Consider the following 23,868-nt stretch of genomic DNA (forward strand, 5'->3'; position numbering starts at 1 on the left):
ATACCATACCATACCATACCATACCATACCATACCATACCATACCATACCATACTTTGGGGGCTGAAGGTAGATTTACATCTGTTGCCATTTAAGGATCACGTACCTGTCATGCAAAAGGCACACGTCCTTCACACAACTCAGCAGCGCTATCGTAGATAACAGAAGACCAAACCTCAAGTTCCTCTGCCATAGAGTCAGACACTGACCACCAGTATGCACTCGATAAAAACTGCACTGGAACGTTCTGCTTGTTCACACGATTCTAAATGGGAAAAAGGCAGCCCGTCTCCCTGCTCACAGCAGGAGGCTGTGCATCATCCAGGCAGTTACACAAGTTGTTCGCTGGAAACCCTACGAACTCAGAGAGGCCACACAGACATTCACACTCTCAGGTCTGTGCATGAGTGTGTGAAAACAAATAAATATGTTCATAGGTGAACATGTGAACTTACATTTTTGAAGATCCCCAGTGATAACATTAAAGTACAATACTCTTAGAAGAAAGCTATAGGAATTACCAAAGGGAGTCAGACAATTTATTGGTATACAGAGTTCATGAATTACAATTTCTTAGCCTTTAATAACACTGGGTGATTACTGTTGAAGATTACTTGGGAAGCAGTGTGACCTAACAAATAGGGCATCTGCACAAGTAATGAAGTACTGGTTTTGTTGTAGTCAGTAGAAAAAGTTCAGGGGCCCATTTTTGAACTTCAGCCTTACACCTGGGTTGGTGTTTTCCTGCAGTACAACTTTCACTATTTTAAGGGCGCACTCCATTTCACCCAGTTCCTCATCCAGATCCTAAGTTAGCATCTTAAACTTAAGAACATCTGAAAATCCTTTTTTCACTGTAAACTGTGTTTTACAGTTCATTAAGTAGTGTTTGACTGTAAGACATACTTCCAAATTCTTGCTTTTAAAACTCATCTTAATTATCACAAACAATCTCAAATGTGCTGAGATGCAATCATAATTTGGATTTCAGCTCCTTTTGAATTCCACCTGTAATACATTGACTGCAAGACCTGGACGACAAATTCCAGGTTACAGTCTGCCGGAGGGAAGAAGGGTGCAGGAAAGGGCAAATGAATTACCTGAATGTCTAAGTAGGGTTTTTGCATTTATAAAGACCACTAACTATAAAGAGAACCAGTGAACAGTAGTTGCAGTATTTAGCTTCAGGCTCTTTTTAAAGTCTCATGTGACAAAAATCATGGAAATTTCCTTTTTCCTGACCCTTACAATTTTTTTTTTTTTTTTTTTGTCCTTGCAGTGTTAATTGGAAGCAGTAAGCACTAAATACAACAACCAATAAAACAAAAGACTCTGACCAACTACAGAGAGCAGATGGAGGCCTTTGCACACATGGAAACACGTTTCAATTGCAAATGGAAATGAATAAATGTTATGAAACCTCATCAGTTGCTAGCACAATCCCGACTCCTTTCAAGTCAATCACAAAACCAGTGGATGTCAATGAGAGCTGTGTTTTACTTAAATAAATCATGTCAAAAACTGACACGAATATTTGCACAGATTAGCAGCCAGGTACATTTACTTTTTCCATCCTGCCTGGTGCTGCACATGATGTGCTGGCTGGGAGCTGTCTGGGGAAGGGCTTTTCCTCTGTTCAGTTCAGTGTGCCAAAGAGCACTGCACACACCTGAAGCATTGTGTAAATAATTAAGGCAAATTACAGCATGATCTGGAACAGTAGCCCAGAAAGAGCTGTTTCATGGGAGAATCTGGGTTTTTTTGTTAATAGGAAGCTATTTTCAATTACTCCTGGGCTGCGAAAGCCCCTGTGAGGTTTTCCTCTGTTTGATTTGGCTGCTCTCATTTACACTGTTGTTCTCAACCTTGCTTTTTGCTGTGTTTTGAATCACTTGAGGTTTTGAGGTAGAAAGTCGAAATTGAATCCGATCAGTAAACCGAGTTTGGAAGCGCAGCGTGCCATTGATGCTAAAAACCATCTATTTTGAAGTGATTAGGAGGCAGTTCCCAGGCACTGGGACACTTTCAGAGAAGGCAACATCTGTTTCTCGGTTGTTTCTGCTGTATTCCTGGTTTTACTGACTCCTAAGACAGAACTTCCTTCGGGATCCATGGTAATAAGCAACTATAAATATATGGCCAAACAGCCACGTATTTCAGAACATCTCTGTCATACACAACACGCCCAACATCCAGAATTAAAATAAAATTGCTCTCTATTCCACAGTTTCATGGAAGGGGATTATGGCACTGCACCCTCTCAGCAGAGGTGAACGCCCCATCATCCCACATCTCCTCTGCTGTAACTTACAAAATCTATGGAGGCATCCTTATGCAGCTGAGACTGCAATCATTTTCTCTTTCGGTCTTTATTATCTGACCTGATAATGGCAGAAACTTTCTTCTCAAGTTTTCAAGACCGATGTTGATGGTTGTATATAGAGCAGATCTGGTTTTGGTATTTAGTTTAAAAGACAGTAACTAAATCCTGGCTTTGTGATAAATAAATTGGGTTGGTATGTCTTCTCTTTCTCTGTCAGTTTGTGAATCATGGTTATTTGCTTAACACATTGTAATGCAGTGAAATTTAAAGAAACAGAAAACTTCTTCAATATGATGTATAAGTAGATTACAGCATTTTCAGCATTCCAGTCTAACGACCAAGTGGAATCTGGATCAGGTTTCATTTAACCTAATTAAAAGCGCAATGTGGATGGTTTTCTGGAGTTCAGCAGCACATTCCCTCATACATTTCAAATTCATTTTGAGTAAAGATGTCCATTTTTACCACTCGAGTAGTTCAATAAACTCTTTGATAACTCTGTATGCCTTTTTAATCTTTCCGTCTGGCAAAAAGGTACCTATTATCCTTCACTAAAAGCACAAATAAAGGCTGGGCATTGGTTTTTTCATTAACACTGGGTGTTATCTAAGAAAAAAAGATGTACACAGGTTGCAAACAGCCGGACAGAGGCTTTAAATATCGCATGGCACGACTTGATCTATAGTCATAGATCAGTTGGCAGTTCTGAGATCCTACAGGGCACGTCTTCATGCAGTGCTTGTAGCACAGGAGTAAGGAAGTGCGGAGTAGAAAGTTTGTCTTCCTAAGGTGAGAGAGATGTTACAGAGTGGACATTAAAGCAGTTGCAACTCTACAATAAATGGAGACAGCCTATTTAAATGAATTCCCCAGGAAGCCCCAGTTGCTTGGTGTGCTGGTGTCTGTGCTCTGGATCTCAAGCTGAGACAACACTCAGCTGAAACAGAGGAGATACGCAGGTTCAAAGGTGGATCAGTGCGTGTGCCCCCTCACATTTCACTTAAACACACACAGTGCCTTTTCTTCCCCTTTTTCTTTGGTAAGCACACATTCAAGAGCAAAGATTACAGCTAGATAAATAAAGGTGCGTGGGAACTTTTACATATTTAGGTTCTGAGTAATTTTTGACAGATGTATTGCTGCCATGTCATACGGGACACTGATTAGCCACAATTGGTTCTCTGGCCCTTTTTTTTTTTTTTTTTTTTTTTTTTTTGCATAAACATGCTACACAAAACCTACATTCTGCACCAATTTTAACTTTTTATGAAAGTCAGAGTACCTTTTTTTGTACTGTAGTGGATTGATGGATTATCTGACTGACTCTGGATGGAAGCTGTATCCAAAACACGAGGCTTCTGTAACCATAGAATCATCTGAGTTGGAAGAGACACCTAAAGATCATCCAGTTCAACTCCTCTGCAGTGAAAGGGGACACCCGCTGCTCCATCAGGTGCTCAGAGCCCCATGCAGGCTGTCTTGGCTGTCTGCAGGGATGGGACAACCACTCACCTCTGAGCAACCTGTGCCAGTGCCCCACCACCCATTTGTAAAAAACTTCTTCCTTATATCCAGCCTAAATCTGCCCTTCTTCAGTTTGAAACCATTTCCCCTTGTCCTGTCACAACACATCCTGTTAATGAGTCTGTCCCCTTTGTCTTACAGCTCCTTTAGGTACTGACAGGCTGCTCTCAGGTCTCCCCAGCGCCTTCCCCTCTCCATTCTGCACAGCCCCAGCTCTCAGCCTGTCCCCAGGGCAGGAGAGGTGTTCCATCCCTGACATCATTTTTGTGGCCCTCCTCCAGACACACTCTAACAGCTCTGTGTCTCTCTTGCCCTGAGGTCTCCACATCTGGATGAAGTGCTCCAGGTGAGGCCCCACAGCACAGAGCAGAGGGCAGGATCACCCCCTTGACCTGCTGGCCACGCTCCCTGTGATGCAGTCCAATACTTCTGCGCCGAGCTCCCACTTTTCTCATCAGACAGTAGAGTTGCCACAGAAGCCTATGAGTTTACACTTTCTGCAAGCTAATCTAAGCACACGTTTTGAAAGCTAATGCTATCAGATGCTAAAATGATGTGATGGGTTCTAATGACTTCATCCTGTAGAACGTGTAAGGCGTATTGCATCTTTCCATGAATCATAGAGTTTCACACAAGTAGGAACCCTCTAACCCTGTCTGTGATCTGTAAATTGTTAGACAATACCTTTCAAAATCATCTTGCAGAAATACAAGAATGAAAAACCACACCCTCGCTGTCCCCATTGACCCCCAGCCCAACTCAGGGGAGCTCCACTGGGCAGCAGTTACGAGTACTTGCCCACTTGGCTGTCAAAGAAAAAGCTTTATAACAGAGTGCTGGTGGTAGGAGCGTGACTGCAAGACAATCCTTCATCTGCTTTTGAAGTCAGATTTACACGGAATATCACATAATAACTCAAGTCTTTCAGACATTTACCAGTGCAGAGCAGGAGGTGGGAACACACGGCAAAGTAACATTCTGCTCTGCAAGAATCTCTCCAGACAGCGTGCTGATTCAAATAATAATGAAAAGTTTTAATGATTAAAGAGATCAGAATCTGATACCACATCTGGGTGTGTGCGAGGAGTAGCGATGAGCATTCTATGGTTTTTCCCACAGATGACACAGAACCTGAATTACGAGCTCACATCACATCTCTTATAATCTGTAAACTTGCAACCACTTATCCTCAGCCTTTTCCATGCTGTGTTGCAAAGAGAAAGTTCCAGAACATCATGGAAGGCATGGATGTTAATGATGTGTCAGAACTGTAAGCTTATGTTCAAAAGTTCTAAAACAAGAATAGAATAATGTAACAGCATTTGCCTTCATATCTTATATTTGAGTTTCTTAAAAATTTAAAATAGTGCTTTGTATGGGTGCTTAAAAAAACCCACCAGAGGCAAAGAACTTTGATGTCAATGGTACTTCCAAATTCACTGAATACAGCTAACATCATTTTTTGCTCTTGACTGAATAGATATCCGTCTGGAACAACTGCACTATCACATGGAAGTCATAGAGACTGTGTACATTCTGACTGCAAAACCTGACTTCTGTAACACAAAGGACCTGAGAAGTCCCCAGTGGATAATTATGAAAATTACAGAATCTGCATAATCAGTTGCTTCAATTTCCTACCTTTACATTTTCCTCATGAGTTCACTTAACCCTATGCCAAATACCCACCAAAGATGTGATAACCTCCAAAAAGGCCTAAGAAAGGAAATATCATAAAATATCATGGCTGTATATTTGTATTTTATTCCCTTCAATGGCTTCCTGAAGCTCACAGTGTCTACCAAAACACACACTTCTATATGCAGAGCATCAGTTCTCCATAAATACAATTCTCCTTCTTTTGAATTCGTATGAGCTTTTGCAGACTGAGTTTCAGTCCCTGGAGTGCCATGCTAGTGCCAGCATTCTCTCTTCTTCGAAGCATCTGAACTCCTCTTTTAGTCATATAAAAGTTTCTTAAAACCCCTGAAGAGTGAATTAATGCCTCCTTCAGTGCCCCAATTTGCTGAAACAGCAAATGGCAGTAAGAAGTGGCTCGGGCCCTCATATCCGGGGGGTTACGAGCAGTGCCAGGAATAGGGAAATGTCTTCTAATCTTTGTATGGATGCTAATGCGTTTAATGGCATCAACCAAATTTCTTAATCTCATTACATCATAGTTACTCCATTTTTTAAATAAGGTTGATGAATATCCAGCATTGTTCATCATCTTGAGATCTGCAGCTACAGAATAGCAATGTAGGCAGATTGGGGATGACAGATGATCCAAATGGAGTTCTGAGATCCTGGCCTACGGCAAAAACGTAGGTAGCTGGGATGGCATACTCAGTACCAAAGCAGTTGCTAAGTAAGCAATGTAGATTATGAAATAACTAATACTTAATTAAAAATGGTGTTAAGATTTATGAACTCCACCAAAAGACCTCTCTAGAGATTTCCTCAGCTTCTGGTCTGGAAAGCATTTTAAATTTATCATTATCATCACCGTAATTATTTCCACAATTCCAATTTCCAGAGCCCTGTTCAGGATTTATGTATTGAAAAGAATAAATATATTATCTAGATAGGTCTTCAGAATTGGCTTCTTCATGTTGGTAACCCAACATGTGTGCTCACGTTAGGGGTGTTAGGGCCTGGTGTACTGATTCTGGGTACTGATTAGATTGGCTTTTCATTGTGCTCACAGAACAGCATTTTATTAAAGCTTTTTGTCATGACATGAGACTCACTGTATTCATGGATAAGGCTTACTCACGGGAGTGCGACTTATGGGGCTGGGCCCAAAGCTAGCCAGGACACTGGGCTGATGTAGCTCTGGAAAGAAGCAGACACTATCATTGAGCATGGAAAATAGGTCCTAAACATAGCAGCAGCAGCCTATTTGAAGACAATCCTTCTGCAATGAAACGTGATCTAGATTGATGTCAGGGGAGTATTTGCTATTCATCAACACTAACATCAACTCACAGCTGGTATTTTTGAGGAGGATCAGGAGTTTCTGTATTAAACTGGAGGAGAATGGATGCATTCCTGTTTCCAGGTCTTCAAACACTGTGGCTGGGGGCCATATTGCATTCCCTCCTGTCTGCTGCCACTCCTGCCCCAGCAGACCCACACGGTGGCTTTGCAGGTGCTTCCCTCAGAGCAGTGTCTCCAGTACCTACCGCACTGCGGCTGCCCTGCAGCTCACTACGCAGATGAGCTCCGTCAGCAGCAGCAGGCCAGGTTGCTGCCAGCAGAGCTGGGTGCTCCTGGCCAGGCCTGGGGCATCTGCAGGGCTCCTTCTGCCTGGACAAACCTTTGCAAGGTTTGCAAGACGAAGCGTGGGCTTCTGTGTATGCCTATCGTGAATTAAACACAGAGGTACGCTTTGCCCACATCTACTTCAAGTAATTCCTCTCTTTAATGAAAGCCTCTGTATGATACAGCATTTGTGTCTTTAACCTGACACTCGCCTTTGTAAACACACCTTTTTTTTTGCATGGAGATGTATTGCCAAAATTGTCCACTTCCATCTACGAAAATACAAATCCCATTAGAATGATATTCATTTTATGCGCACATACTTACACCTTGAACCATATCAAATGCATTTGCCTTAGAGCTACATAGTGAACTTCTCATCCAAAGCTCAATTATTTTCAATTTGACTGATGAATTGAGTGTACTGACTTCAAGGTCACAGGGCATGTTGGTTGGATGGCTAAAATTCTGCAGAAAGGGGTTTGTGTATTTATAAGGATAACAGCAATATTCAGAGTGACATCAGAAGGGTAATAAAAATAATCAGAAGAGTTTAGTGAAGGAATTAATACATTACCACATAGAATAACAAATGAGAATCCCACCCGGTTCTTCTGTGGGGATTTACAGCTGCCTTCCACTGTGCTGCTCCCATCTCCCTCTGCTGCACATTCGGAAGTTCCACCTCTTTTCCAGCTGGACAGCAGGCACCAAAGAAATGTGGTCACCAAGCTCTGATAAATAAGGCACAGTGTTACTAAAGAGCACAAATGACTGTGGTAAAAGTGTAGTGAAGAGCAGGGATTTAAGGATTTTTGGGTGGTGCATGCTATGAACTCGGCTGTTTCATGCTGTGGAAAAAACAGAGTGACTGTTCTGCATTCTTACTTGCAGGTTGCTTGTGCTTGCCCATTCCTGGCTGCTTGTTTTCCAGCAGAGCAGACAAGCCCACAGCCCCGTCCTGCCTGGCCCAGCAGCAGCGTGTCGTCAGGCCTTGTGGTAACTCTGCAATGTGGAGAAACTGGCATGAGGGTGAGATCACACTGGTTCTGTTTTCTAACCTGAAGGAATGTAACCTCAATGACCTCATACATACGCAGGGGTTGGCAGATGCTCTTATTTGTTCCACTTGGAAATGGAGCATTGCGCTTCGCCCTTACGCTGCCTCACGCGGTGCAGACGTTGGCAGTGAGCGGTCATAGAAGATACCACCATTGCACCAAGAGTAAAAGCTCTTTGGGTGAGCTGACCTTGGCCCAAGGGTTGGCCCAAGGGTGGCCAAAGGCCCTCATTCCCTGCTCAGGGCCATGAGAACGTGTGCATCTATGTATGAGCAGTATGTGGCTGAATGAGCTGTATGTACATAGACAGTAATTGCTGTTGCAACCTAGAACAGTGAGAAGCTGGCATTAACTTTAATCATATATCCTTTCTGCCACAAAACTGGGTGCTCGGGAAGCGTCAGCCAGCCTTGAAAGGCAGAAGTGGCTCAGCTGTATAAGTGCAGTAGTCTGCACTAGTGCAGCAGGGTGCTGGGGTTCTTGCATGCTCAAAGAATACCTTCAGCAGAATGCAGGGTAGGAGCATTCAGGTGCAGAATCTTTGAAGGTAAACACCTATCCTATGTAAGAAGATTATGTCTCTCTAGTCATCCTATTAATTAACATCATTAATTACGCTAATTCAAATACCTAATGTCCCACCAAGAATGTGACAGAGAGAGCTCCCTTCTGCTGGTGCGCAGAGGGTGCTGCAGATGGCATGGAGCCAGGCGCTGCGTGGGCAGGTCACTTGTGCTGCACCGCTCCTGCATGAGCGAGCCACGGTGCCTCAGTGCCTGGGCTGCTGTGCAGGAGAGCTGCGCACCCCTGGCAGCTGAGCAGCACCCTGCTCCACTCGGGCTCTGACTCAGCGCAAGCAGCGGTGTGCTGACAGCGTGCCCCCGCTCCATGTCTGAACTTATTCCAGCTAAAACAGTATCTTGCTCTGGATTTTCTTTAAATCAGTTTCCTCCCTCTGGTGAGGCTGGGTAAAAAGCTCTCTCAGCAAACAAGCAAACAGAAAGTGTCAACACATCGTGTTTAAATAGAAATCTTTCACTGGCATTACTTAAGCCACAGTAAATAAAATAACCTGTTACAGAAAAACAAAATTTATAAAAATATTTGGGTGCAGCTCCAGGGAAGAAAAAGTTGTTTCTGCTCCAATGGCTCTTGTGTGTTTCCATAAGAACCACTTCACCGACCCAGTTCTGTCTGCAGAGACTGAGAAAGTACGGGGGGCAGAGCAGAGGTAATTCGATGTTTAAGGAGAAACTCCACTGAGTGTAATTCAGAGAGTGCACAGCACGGTGAGGCTCATCCATTACAACTGTGGATTATTATCTCACTCTGAATCATCCTCTTAAACCAAATCATTTTATTTTCCAATGCCTTTAAATCACAAGGAAGCACATACTGAAAATCCAGTGAGAAAACACTGTGAAGTCAATTTGTTCGTGTGCTGTGGATTCACAAGGGATGCTTGTGTATCTCCACAGAACATGCTTGTGCTGTGAACTATTTGAGCTGACTTTGAATTCAGCAGCCAAACAAAAAGTTGGTGGTGCAGATCCGTACCGGGCTGCAGCAGTGAGAAAAAGCTGTTCTCTGTTCCCATGTCTGACATTTTCAGTGCCTTCCAGCAACGTGGAATATCCTGACAAATGAAGGTTACTTTGAAAGGTACTGTGGAAAGCAGTCAGTGAAAAAATGGCCAGAGAAGATTAAACCGTGTAAAATAAACAAAATCCGAGCATCTTTGAACTATTCTTGTAAGACCCAATCATTGCCCCTTCATCAACTTTATTTCAAAGAATTCATAGATTCATTATATACAGTAAATTTGTATATATAGCAAAATTCAGAAATAGGTGACTTGCAAAAATAACCTTTCTTCTTTAAGAATGAATAGCTGAGGGTTCTTACACCACATCATATGTTCACATGAGCAGAGTTATTGACTCCAGCAAGGACAGCTCTGGGACCAGAGGGATGCAAACTCAGGTCCAATTTTTGTTTGCTTATTCAAGCACAGATCCTTCTTAGAAGAGGAAGAAAAAGGCTCTGTATTCCTGCAAAACTTGTGGCATTGCGTCTGTGCCCGTGACGAGGGCAGGGCTTTAGCAGCCGCCCGCTCCTCCCAGCCTTCGCAGGGCTGCTCCCACCTCAGCCCCGGGGCGGCTGTGCAGGGCTCTGCACCCTCAGCACAGCACAAAGGTCGATGGGTTTGGGAAGGTGGGAATGAGCCCTCCTGCTTAGAAAGAGAGGAGAAGAATCTAGGGGCAAACAAAAAGCTTTTGGTCAGGTTCCCACTGCAGCTACTTGAGATGCGTAACATCGAATTAGCTAGGGAAATACGGCAGAGCCTGATAAAAATGAGAGTCTTAATCTATGGGCTCTTCTCAGCTGTTGGAATTCGGCAGATTTAGTGACAGGGCAGAGAAATGATGCGTGCTCTGCTAAAGTCCTGCATGCATGCCTTGCAGGTAATAAAATGGTTTGAAAACATGCACTTCGTCATCTGCACAAATCTTTCACATAGGTCCTGACGCAGAGATCTGTATTTCAATTATAGATTTCCCCGAAAGAGATGATCTAATTCAAGAACAAATTATTGATTCTGGAACAAATCAAGTCTGACAAAAATGATCCATTTTTGCACAAAAAGTTATCACAACAATTCTGTGAATTAAAAGAAGGGTGACGTCCCCCGGGTGGAAATGCAAAATGCACAGCTGTAAGTTCTAGTGAGTTGTGGTGGTGCTGTTCTAAAGTAGCCAGATCAATAATTTATTTTGTAAACGCTAGAAAATACTGCTTAACCCGTTTTTTTTTGGCACTGTTGGTTTGTTTCGCAGTGACAGAGATTTCCATAGGTAAAAAAAAAAAGTGCTTCACGTCTTGAAATCTCATACTGGAAATCTCACAGTGCAGAGGCCATGTCCTCAGTCTCCCATTATGGCCAACTACCAGGGAGCAACATCACAATGCTGGCAGCCACCAGCGAAAGCTCCTCAGTCCCTTCACCGACTGCAGGTCTGGCAACAGAGGTTTCTCTGTGGTCTTTCCTTTGGTGAGCACCCCGCCGTTTGGCAGAGCTCCCTTTAACCAGAGGCTGCGCCATTCCTGTGACACCCTGGTGCCCTGTACCAGACAGCGCTGTCATCTGGCCGCACCAGCACTCCTGGTGTGACTGCCAGCTCACAGCCACCGCATTACCAGGGCACGTTCCCATGCTCCTGTTTTGTCCTGGGGAGCAGCTGCAGGTCAGAACCCCACAGGCACCTTTGCTGCTGCCACACTGTGCTGGAGGAGGTTCTGCTCCCGAGCAGGTTATCCTGGGCCGGAGCCCCTCAAAGATCTTTGCTTCTTGAAGAGATGTCTGTGAAAACCCCTATGGCACAGCCTGTGGATCCCTCGTTTCAGGAAGAAGTTGCAGAGCTCTGGGGAACAGCCTGTGCCTGCCTTCTGAGCGTTACTGAGGGGTGTGCGCAGGTGCTGTGGGTAAACGCAGCAGAGAGCGGTTCCAGCTGCAAGGAGGTCAGAGGGGCAGGCAGGGAGCAGAGCTCGGTTCAAGCTCAGCTGGAAGTGACTCGTCTCTGCTGCTCACATGCAAGGACAGCAAGCATGCACTACCCACAGCAGAGCTGAGTGTTCAGCCGGAGGTAAGCACATTCTTTGCAGCAAAGAGAAAGCAGGAGAGCGAAAATGGCCAGAACCGGTCAGTATTTTATTGTTTTTTGGTCTCCACATTATGTTTTCATCTATCCATCTTCCCTACCAGTGAATTCATACACCCTCAGACAATCAATTGTCTTCTGCCTGCATAGTTACGTTCAGACGCACAGGATTTGATACAGCTCACGTAGGGTCTCCCTGTGCACACACCTTGCCCCTCCCGTGTAGCTGCCGGGAGATTTGGAGGGCTGTAAGCCTATAGAAAAAAATAGGTGGGTCTGGTTTCCCTAGTCATCATGCTTAGCATTACACATGCCACAGTGATGAAGCATTGCAAATCATGAGTCTGCTTGCATTCACTGATAAACCGGTCATGCAAAAGGCTCTTTGGAGTAGGAATTCAGCAGAAGGCATTTTACATCTGTCAGAAGTGATTCCAGGGTGTGGAGTGACTCTTTGGGAACTGCATGAATAATCACGGCTTCATTTTCACTAAGACAAAGACATGAACTTGTGGTTGGCACATCAGTGAGGAACGTGTTCCCAGTGTTAGGGACTGCATTCTGGGGACTGCTGCTAGCAAAAATACCTGAAGGATGGATTATTTTTTAATGAAAACAGCCTGGTCACTTTTGAAGTTCAGTTTTGCATACGTTGATACAGTAGGGACATAAGACTGCAAAACTCCGTGTAGGAAATAAGAAGGAGGAAAACCTTGGACTGGTGTGCAGTCAGAAGAGTTTCTGCTGTGATCAGAGATCTGTCAAAGGCGTGTCAGTCTCCTAAGTCTAAACAGTGTCACAGTGAATTAGCAAGAGAAGCCCACAGGCACGGATTGCGATCTGTCCCAGAGAAAAGCCGTTTCCCACCACTCGATCATTCCCCAAACCCTTCTCTTCCTTCTGAACAGTTTGCAGGTACTGCCGTGCACATTTACCAGTTCCTTCAGTGCCACATCTGTGGTCAGACACAGGAGAGGGCTGCCCAGGGAGCGGTGCAGTCACCATCCCTGGAGGCGCTGAGGGAACATGAAGGGAGAGGTGCTGAGGGACACGGCTCAGTGGGGAAACATTCGTGGTAGGGGATGGTTGGATGGATGATCCTGGAGATCTTTTCCAACCTTGGTGATTCTATGGGTCAATGACCTTAACTTCTCTGATTCTTTACTCAATTTTGTCACTTTATTGATTTTTATTTATTTATTATAATCAGGTTCCCAAAATATATGCCTTCTCTGCCATGATTCTCCTCTCTACTGACCTGCAGGACCCACGTGTCAGGAAGGTGACTGGAAGGAAGTGAGGATGACCAACGGGCTGCCATACAAGTATAACAAACCCTTTTTGAGGTATCACTTCTTAGATCTTTTTCCAGAAAAGAATATTGTTTTAATTACGAGGTAAATGCTTTGTCGTCAGTTAATTATTCTATTTAATGAACAGAATAAACTGTTTTGAAAAGCAATTAATGCCAGGTAAGCCTTAAAAATAAAGGACTAAACTAAGAATTGAGGCACTAAATCTGAGACTAGAACAGAAGGAGAAATGAAATCATCCTGAGCTATATGCTTTATTATTAGTCAAGCACTTGGGTCTTTCCCTTGCTCCAGAGAGAAGCAAACAGGTTTGTGTTTCAAAGTAGTGATAGATTAACAATTTCCTTTGCCCTTGGCCGAGGCCAGGCAGTTGTCAGCCAGTACTGGTTCCCGCTTGTATGAAAATAAGAAGCTTGAGGTTTTTTTCTCTAGACTACAAATTAAGTGCTGGTGGGAGGCTCCGAGGTTTGGAGCTGCCCTGCGGCCCAAGGAGAGCGAGAGCTGGGAAAGGGGAAATTGCTTTTTGGACAGCCTGTGCCCGGGTCCAGCCTCAAAGCACAGTGAGGGGCCACAGCCTCAGGCGTTGTTCCCACCGATCTGCTGAGGACTGTCTTGCCTGGAAGACAGATCTGAGTGCCAGATAAACTTTGGGAGTTGGAAACATGAACACCGTTCAGGAACTGGAGGCAGTTAACACAGGAGATGGTAGAAAAATATTTATAAACAGAGAAAAGAGTGGGAGAAAGCTGTAGTCACAGATCCGAGATAAAAACGCATTATGTGAAGAACATTAGCTTGTGTTATGTGTGTAGTAAGGTCCGGAGGTTTTACAGACAGCACATTTCCAGCATTATTTTCTTTAAATGAGTTGTAAGGTACTTAAATTACTACGTAGGGGACAGAAAAATGTACCCTCAAGCTGTTCTTGCAAGGCCAGGATCACCTGGCTTTCAAGACTGTGATCTAAATTCATCATTTCTGTAACCCAGAAGCACTCAGTAGGACTGCCTGGTGCCACAGGAGCAAGAAAGACTGCAAACGTGAGCTCCAAGAGTGCAACCACATGGACAGGGCACGTCTTGGAGCTGAGCAAGGAATGCAGATGAGTGTGCTGGAAAGGTGTGGCAGGAATGTGTGAGCTGTTAACGATTGTGCTGAAGAAATTCTAGTGATACTGAGGTGAAGGAGTCCAGGAACTGGAGAGAAAACCCTGCTTTTTTTTTTAATAAAGGACTGCAGCTAGTGCGGGATATTTGGATGAAAATGCTGCTCACCAGTGATTCTGAATCTCACATGGTAATAACAAATACGGACCCACCTTGTTATTTAAATTTTCAAAGGCTTTACAGTGCTCTGCACAGTGATGTTTTCTTTCATTTAAGACTTTGCTAGACAGGGCACTTCACTGCTGTTTCCAACATCATCACAACAGCTGTCAGAAGCTGACCTTGTCACCCACTCTTGTCCCAAGAGAGGAAAGGCAGAAAAATCAGACATTTGATTTTCCCTAATGGAAATTGAATAAAACTGAGAAATAGATAGAGGAAATACGATGGGCAGAATGGAATAGATCGAGACATCGAGACCGCTGACCGGTATTCATAAAGACAGAGCGTGAAAAGCTGAAGCTCTGCAACTTGTAAAGTATGGAATCTGATAGATTGCAAGTCAAAGCTGTGCCAGGGTCTGAGCCCGCCCCCAACTTTCTGCCCTGTAACTTTCTTGTGAGTCTCTGTTTCCCATTTGATGTGTGCTTCAGCTGCGGAATGCCAAAGGACATACACAGTACATTCACCACCTGCACTACCTGCCCACGCTGCCTAGCTGCAAAGAATGACTTCCCCCAAAAAAGCTCAGCAACATTCACCTCACGAGCTTCACTGACTTTCTGAGTTCCTGTTGGCTGTCCCACATTGCATGAAGTGCCACAGCACACTTCCAAGAAGACGGTCACAATGCCACAGGAAACAGCAGCTGCAATCAGTGCCTCCTACCTGGGAACAGAACAATCCCTGGCCATGAAATGAAGTGGAGTGGTCTGCCCTGCTGTCTGGCAGCTGTCCCACCAAGACATCCATGCTTCTCCCATGACCAGAAGGAGCAACAGCCCACACAGCTGGCACAGGAGCAGCTGTGGGCTCAGCGGGCAGTGCATGACTGTGTGTGCTATCAGCAAACACGCTCTGGTGTGCCAGGGGAAAGTCACGCTGCCTGCACCCCACTGACCCTTTCAGACTTTCCATCTCATGGCATTAGCTATGGAATTGTTGGTTTTCTTGGTTTTTTTTCTGCGAAGTGACTTAAGATGTTTACCACACAGCCAGGATCTTTGGTTCCTTAAAGAAACATCCAGACTGAGCTACTGAAAGTAGACATCTTCAGTGGTTGCACTCAGGGCCTGCAGACTTACAGCCTTATTAATTTTTCTGTTCTGTCACTAATCCAATGTGCTGGTGTGGAAGGATTGAATATACGATGCCAACATCCGCCTGGGGAGGCATCAGTCTCAGCAGGACCCAAAGTCACCGTCAGCAACTGCCCTGCCCTGCCAAGCACAGTGAGAAATGGGCACATCGGGTGAAGGGGAAGAACAAGGTGTACTCTGGTGTAAAGTAGCAAGGGCTTTTTGCTGGAAACATAATGTATGTGCCAAATATTACCCTTGACCGGTTGTTGTGAAAGCTAAAAATGCCGTCTTGTCTGCAACAAGAGGCCATCTCTGAATCACGTCCTTCAGTGAATACATCAGGAAGCAATGCAACAGGGGTCATCATCTGTGTGTGTGTTAGTAATTAAGTTTCCTGGGAAGAAATGAGAGGTCCAGAGATGTGTTAGAGGCATGCTATTCACCCCGTGAGTTCTCTTCTTCGCATGGTGGATCCTCAGAAAGCAGCTCTAGCACACGAGAAGCAGAATGCCTGTCATCACAGGAGCTTTGTATTCCCTCCCTAAGAGGAAAGAAAACAGCACTCATCCCGGTGATTGTCTTTCTGAGATGAGCAGATCTGTGCCAGATGAGAAGAATGAAGCTGATCTTGTATGTGAACAGTGCTGCACGACTGCAATGAACCTGCAGTTCTGCATACATACTCACTGGGTACTCGTTCAGTAACAGCTTGTGCATCCTGTGTTACTGAATTCTTCCAGGCTGACTCATATTTAAATCTAATTGTTGCAAGAAAGAAAGAACAAACCTACTCAGCTAAAATGATTATAAGAGGAAGAGAGAACTCAGTTTAGGAAATATGAATCACTTGAATTTTACTGAATTCCTGAATGAGGAAGCTGGGGCTCAAAGATCATTTAAAAGATCTGTTCATTGCTGGAAGCAAGCCGAGTCCTGCATCCCCTAAGTGGGTGTCTAACCACAAAACTTCCTGTCTTCATCTAAGTCAAGATGCTTGCTCATCATTTTTTGAAAAGACGCTATCCTAATCTTTTTTCTTCACTTTGTATTTCATGCATTGATGCAGCTCATGGGGTGAGAAGGAAATGAACTAACAACCCAACCACGTATACTAGCAGAGCCCAAACTAAGTTTTCTATTGCAGCTGAAGTTACAGGAGAAGAGTTTCATGGTGGGATCTAACCTACGCAGCGAAGTTACAAAGGTTACAAAGTCAGTTATGCTGCTTTGGTGCAAAAGGGGATTGTAGTGACTGGTGTAAAATTGGCTGTGTGGTCTGACCCAGCAGCTTTATCCAGTACAGAGATCAAGGGGATTTTTTTAGTTATGGGAATAAAGTGCTGATTTACATCTGACTGTAAATTAAACTGAGATGAGTGATGCTGTAACCATTCTGCCTGACTCTCTTGGATGCTGCTTACCCTTGAGGGAAAATGCTAAGCAGAACCTCTGGCAGCTCCTGGCTCAGAACAGCCACAGCCCAGCGCTTTAAAGGCAATTAGCACTTATTGCAATAGTAAGAGTTTACTAAGAAGAAATGCAAAAGAACCAAGAAAAAGTGAGTAACAGAGCAATACAAGAGCTCCTGTGTGGAGAGACTGTGCTGACTGGGACCCTCAGCCTGGGCAGCGAGGAGTGGAATGAGGAGAGGATTACCAAAGCAAAGGGAAGTGGGGCAAAGAGTGTGGGGACAGGTGCCTAGAGAGAATCAAGGATCCTAAAAGCCACTCTGAGAGCAAATCAGGGAAGCTTATTCCTCACACAGCAGCCCTAGCGCTGCTGAATGATGTGCCAAGGGTATTTACAAAAATATGCAGATGTTTCACCGGGGCTCAAGGGGAGAATGAACCAGGACGCGAAGGAGCAGTGAGAACCACCAAACAGACTACAGCTAGCTCGTCAAAATTCCTGGAACTGAAAATATTAAAGGCAGGGAGAATGGAAGATTTATTTGCCCTTATCACAGAATCACAGGATTGTAGGGGTTGGAAAGGACCTCCAGAGATGGAGTCCAACCCCCTGCCAAAGCAGTTCCCTGCACCAGCTCACACAAGTAGGTGTCCGGGCAGGTCTTGAACATCTCCAGAGAAGGAGACTCCACGACCTCCCTGGCAGCCTGTTCCAGTGAATATTAAATTATATTTATTATTATATTATATATATATAATATTTTTATTATATTTATTATTATATGTTATATTACTGTTCTGGAGGTATCTGCCTGCAGTGAGGTTAGGAAAATGAACTCTGGACTCACAGGAGCCCGGTCTGATGCAGCATGGTCTCTGTTACATCAGACCATCAAGCGTGGCTTTTAAGAAGCTGATGAGTGTCCTACTTACCTGCCCTTACTTTAGGTCCTGTGGCATCCAGGACAGTAATATGGAAGGCAGTTTGTGATCGTAAGAGATTTGGGCACGCAGTTCAGCCCAGCACTCAGGTCACATCCAGCTGCACCACGACTGAGTCACTACGAAACTGCCCTGCAAGAGTTGGTACGTGCAGCCCTGCCACTGCCTGCACATCTCCAGCACAGGGAATTGGAGCAGTGATCTTGTATCCCAATTACCAGCTTCGTGCTCTGCAATTACAGAGAACCAGGAAAGAAAAACCAGGCTGATCTCTAGCAGGAAGTTGGTGAGGATCAGGCAGCACAGCGTGCCTCTGGGCAGGATTCAAAGAAGTGAGAAGCAGCACATTACAGCGATCCAGCTCATCACCATACAGGCCTGTTGCTGCAAAGATAGCTACAATTGCATCCCCAAGACCAAGCTTACAAGAAATACACAGGCACTAAAATGTGATCAGAGTCCTATCCTTCTGCCTGTGGAAACCTCACTTAGAACCTGTTAAGAGCTAAGTGCAAGGCAAATCTCTAACATGCAGACGAAGATTTTGCTGGTTTACTCTTTCCACCGTGGGTTGTTCTTTTCTAATTTTGTGTTGCTATTTCCCTTCTGATAATTGTGGCCCCATGCAGAAAAGTCTGGGCAAGTGTTTCAAAAACATTCCTCAAAGAAGGATGTGGTGTTGGTTGTGGATATTTAGAGCCACTGCTCTGAATGATCACGAACACTCATGGATGTGAGAGACTCTGTCAACAAGAAGAGAGACAGATCTGCTTTCATTCTCTGACTGCAATGGCATGGGCCTCTGCCCTCCAGAACAGCAGTGAAAAAGATGAAATGGTACAGTGAGGCAATGACTGCGTTAGCACATCCGGCTCGCTGCTGCAAGTTCACTGAACGTCACTCTGTTCTGGTATTCGACGTGTTTTTCGTTATAGTTTCATAAGGTTATAATTAGAGATTCAGCTGCCCTCTAATGGCACTGATTTTAGCAGATGACAGCCGCACAGCTCTCCTGCACGGTGCAACGTTACACAAAGCTCTGTTGAAAGCTTCTGCAGTGTATGAAGAAAGCAGTGATATTTTAGATATTAATAGTTGTTTCTTTGCACATCATCTTGGAAATCCACTGATTGCTATGCAAGCATAAAATTGATTGTTTGGAAGTTATCAGGAAAACTCTTACACTTCAGGTGGGAGTTATCTTGGTGGATTTTGTCAAGCAGAGAGGCAATTTGAGTTAATGCACATTTTCTCCCTGTAGCCAGAGTGACACTGACCTCTCTTCAAGCCACAGGCAGTAGGACAGCAGGGCTGCAAAAGCCTGGGAGCTGCGAGCACAGCTTTGTTTGGCTCTGCACTGGTCTGAATCCGTCCCAGACCACTCACAGTACTGCCGTCCATCTGTACACAAGGGCTGCGCCAATTGAAGACCCTGATAAACTCTCATCATTCAGACAACACGTGCCCATCTTTTGTCTCCCTGGATTCTATTCCTCACTGTGCTAAAGCTCACTTTTATTTCCATAGTTTTGCCTTGCATAATAAGATTTTATTATTTTTATGTTTGTAATGTTTTCTTTCATTTCCATTTCTATTTCTTTCCTAAGCTACTTCAACTGTAATTGCTCTTAAAATCTTTCCTACCAGAAAGTTTTTTTCTACAGTATACTTTAAATTGTAATTCTAAGAACTTGATGCAAGGCAATAAATATAGTTTAGATTATGGGCAAGTTCAGACCCCAGTCTGAATAACACAGCGAGTCCCCAACCCCTGCAAGGGTCACACTTTTTGTTTCAGTCTGTGAGCACACAGCCAGGGGTACCCAACAGCAGAGCCCCAACACTCCTTCCCTGTGCAGGAAGAATCCTCAGCAAGATATCCTGTAGTGAAGGGTTTCTCTTTGCCCTGGTTTTCAGAGATCCCAGGTAATGCTAACCACAACCCAGAATACCTGAAACTACAGATGTCTGACTTATCTATTCCCAAAGAACAGAGCTGGGAAAAAACAGCTTTTATATGCATTTATGAGCACTGCTGTGTTAAGATACCAACAAACAGGCTCAGATCCTGAGGTGGCCAGGACACATTGCTCATTGGTATCCAAAATGTCTCTCTGTTCTTCACCCATACTCGCATCTTTGCTGCTTGCTCCTCCTGTGGGGATTCACGAAGCACCTGCAGCATTCCCTATGCCACAGACTGGCAAAACCCAGCCTGCCTTGCTTCGCTGGGTGTTAACTAACAGAGACCTTCAGCTGAGCTTTTGACTCAGGGCTGGCTCTCCCTAAGTTCCTTGCAAAACAGCTTTAAGTCCACCTTATGCTATGCCAGAATCTACAAGTGACCCAGGTATAATCCCCAGCCCTCTGCTTCTCGAAGACCATTCATTGCTATCTGCAAACCAAGGCTGAAGTTTATAGAGATAACTGCAATGATACCAGAGGAGCACTGAGAAGAAGAGACTTGAGGAGGAAGCAGCTCTTTGCAGCTGGTGAGGAGGAGGGTCATGGCACTGGCATGACCCACTGGGAGGAGGAAGCAGCAGAGCCCGTGTGCTGCCATGGCGTGGGCAGGCAGCATTTGGACATTTCTCTGGATGCTCAAAAAGCCATGGGGTTAATCCAAGGTTAATTCAGAAAAGCACAAGCTTATTTCTGGACCTACTCTACTTTCCTGTCCTAACAAGCAATAATTACACACCAATGTTATACATAGCTGTGAATTTTAAGTCAGAGGCTTGGCGGAGGGGTGAGGCCGCGGGGCTGCGCAGGGCTGGGTGCTGTGGGGCAGGGTGTGGAGCAGTGCTGCCTTTATCTCAGCTGTCACCATGAACTTTTCAACTCTCGCAGACGATGAACAGTCTCAGCACCATCCCCTCTATCACCTGCTGTTTCAAACAGTTGGGCAGCCTAGTGAAAAAGGAACAGTAGGCAAGCCAAGCATGCGGGCTAAGCCTGCTCCATGCCCACAGGGAGGGTTTAGGAATAGGGTCCTGCTTTGCCCCTGTTTTGGCCACTGCGCTGGTCCTCAGGATCTTGCTAGAGCTCAGGGAGGGGAGCACAGGCAGCTGAGCCATGTTGCGACTCCCAGCCCGTGCTTCAAGTGGAGAGAAGCTCCAGCTGGACACACAAAGCACGCTTGGCCCTGCTGCACACGTGTGTTCCCCAGTGCCTGGGCTGAGCTGGCAGCCTGGAGCAGCTGTCCCCACAAGCCCCTAGGGTTCACCCGGTGCACAGAGCGGGTCCATGTTCCTGCAAGCACAGGTTGCCAAGCAGACATTCACTGTATTTGCAAAAAACACTAAATAAAATAAGCCATTGGGTTTCTCCATCCCTCCCCTCATGGGCCTCACCACTTCTTCATCCTTCTGTCAGTGTGGTATTTAATGCCTATATTTAAAGCCCCGCAGTCTCCTCAGCAGTGCCCTACAGACTGACTGAGCGTTATGTGGTCGCCCTGCAACGCCGCAGGAGCCCCAGCCATGCACTCCACCACTACAAAGCCCCTGTACAATGCTGCTTTTTATATCTTGCACTAAGCTAAGTGCTGGAGCAGGCACAGCTATTGGCGTCTGGTGTCTGCTCAGCTTTATTTTGAGGTGTTCAAACTTAACAAACCAGCTTTTTTTAGGCCCATATGCGCAGATCAGGCGGTCACCTGTGGCAAGATGTTTATTCTCAGATTTTAGCCAATGTCAGGGAACAGCCTTCTCCAAACATCGCTGGAGCTATTTAAGTAGCTGCTCACAGCTACCCCTCGGTTCACACCAAACACCACAAACTTGTTCATTGAGCAACAGCTCCTGGAGACAAAGGTGAAAGCCATAGGCAGCTCACTCTCAACTTACCCATGGGATTTTATGGTTCTGCTGTAAATGAGTGTTTACTTTTGAAGAGCTGCACACCCAGTATAGTTTACCACTGCATCAATCTTGAAACTAGGAGATTTACCTGGCAGTTTGGCAGCTGCTAACATCCCTTAGTATTCTTTGCTTCCTGACTGCATTGCAGGCTGTGGAAAGGCAGAGAAATACTTGGTTCTTGGACAGATGAGCATCCAGCTGTGGCACAGCAACTCTCAAGACTGGTGAATATGCTCAGGGCCAGTGGCAGCCTCCTAGAAGAGGATGGATGCAAAAGCATTAGTATAGACGAGTGGTGAAGCCTGAAAGTTAGGATGGTATCAACGGAGAGGAGAATTTTCATGCGTCTGATGGCCTTGGTCTGATGTTCCTTGGCACTTCTCACCTCATGGCTACAGCATCCTTCTTCCTTTTTCCCACGGCCCTCACTTTGCCTTCCTCCCCACTGTCCTGCTCCTCACCTCTCCCCCTCACCCCTGTCACCCAGCCTCTGCCTGTGGCTGCTGTTCTGACTCACTCAGCCCATGCTCCTGCAGGCTGCCATCACCTGCCTCAGCCTTGAGCACCACAAACCTGCAGCTGAGTGTGGGCCAGGCTTTTTGCATTGCTCAGTCACCCTGAGCATCTTGGAGCAGCAGGAGGGGCAGCCCTGTGCTGTGGGTTTGCCATCACTGTTGCTGCTGTATTGAAGAGTGCACAGACACATCACATAGGTAAAGCTCAAAGCAGAAAAGACAAGGGAGGCTTAACTGTGACAGCTTCCTCAGCTTTCTGCTGCTGGCTGTACTCCTTGCCTTATCTGCAAGTTGCCTGAACGGGGTTTAGATGAGGAGGCTCTTTGGCTTTTGTACTTCCTTCCCCTGAATAATTTCATCTCAGAGATTCCAACAAGGCCATTGGACTGAATGGATCATGAACATAATTTATCTGCTGGGCTCAGCAGGAACAGCTTTGCATCTGAGGTCCCACACTGGCTTGGGTGACACCATCCTAGGTTTATGCAAGTGTCAGGTGAACAGGACGGCCCCAAGCTCAGCGCCAGTGGGTGCAGAGAGATGATCGGGTTACTTGCAGTATGAGCCTCACTTGGGAGCAGGGCAGTTCTCTCTGCAGCGATGTTATCTTTGTACCTGGTTTCTGGCAGAACAGCAGCTCACGTATGCTATTAGCAGATGGTGTGAGATGCACACCGAATTTGCACCCAGAACGTTTCTCCCATTCTTCCTTCCAGAACGAAGAAGTGAAAATTCAAGCTAAAAGCATGCACTGACTGCAGCCCTGCAGCCCAGGCTCGAGTACAAACCTCTGAAACATTTCAGTCTCTGCCACAGTTAACTACTCAGCACATACCCTTTCAGTCAGAAATGCAGGGAGTGCATTTCTGTAAAACCATGCTCCTTGATGCCCTTATGTCAGCTCCTTTCAGGATCAGCTGTGAACAAGCAGCACACATTACAGGACATGTCTCCCCAGTGAGCTGAGGCATCCATCTGTGGCCCATAAGTAATCACTGCAGGCTTGACAGAGCACGGCAAACTTTGCATCCACAAACAGGAGTGCATTGCTTTAAGTTTCAGAAAAATAAATGGCCGGGATGGCATGACCCAGGAGCCTGGGTTTGTGCTCAGCTCCAGGAGGAGGCACTGGCCTGATGAATCCCACTGCACCCCTATTTGTGCTGCCGTGAGCTGAGAATGAACGGGTCTGCTCCATTGCTGTAGCCATACACCTGAGTGCTTTCCTGAACAACCCTTCGCTTTTGATCTGAATGTCTCACCTAGTAAACAAATGGCTTTACGAAAACCTCCCTATTTGCAGTTCTTTTACATCAAACATATTATGATTTCCTTCATCTCCATGCAGGGAGGTGTGTCTCGTCCTGCGCCGCTCCCGAGCCGGAAGGAAAACAGACGTTCATACAAGAGCGCTCTCACAGCACCTCAGCGCTCCGCTTACCTGAGCACGTTCCTATGTGCCTATGTTTCTATGTTCCTACGTGCTGCACCGTCCCGAAGCACGATCTTACTCCAACTCCACGAACCCGTGCAGAAAAGCAGCAGATCCAAAATTACGAGGGATCGCGAGTCAAGCACTCGGGATCCAA

The 23,868-nt window shown here is 45.5% G+C and overlaps 1 long non-coding RNA gene across 1 annotated transcript; it reads right to left on the bottom strand.

Moving 5' to 3' along the window:
* Window positions 1-3,896: 3,896 nt before the first annotated feature.
* Window positions 3,897-23,868, bottom strand: LOC122164757. Its single transcript, XR_006170316.1, has 4 exons — window positions 23,721-23,868; window positions 21,853-22,018; window positions 7,999-8,115; window positions 3,897-7,844 (listed from the first exon to the last, which is right to left on the bottom strand). It is a non-coding gene; the product is annotated as an uncharacterized LOC122164757 (long non-coding RNA).

The sequence above is a fragment of the Centrocercus urophasianus genome, unplaced genomic scaffold (genome assembly GCF_019232065.1).
Source record: "Centrocercus urophasianus isolate 14NV4802_14NV808 unplaced genomic scaffold, USGS_Curo_1.0 seq_279, whole genome shotgun sequence".
In the NCBI taxonomy this organism is placed as follows: domain Eukaryota; kingdom Metazoa; phylum Chordata; class Aves; order Galliformes; family Phasianidae; genus Centrocercus; species Centrocercus urophasianus.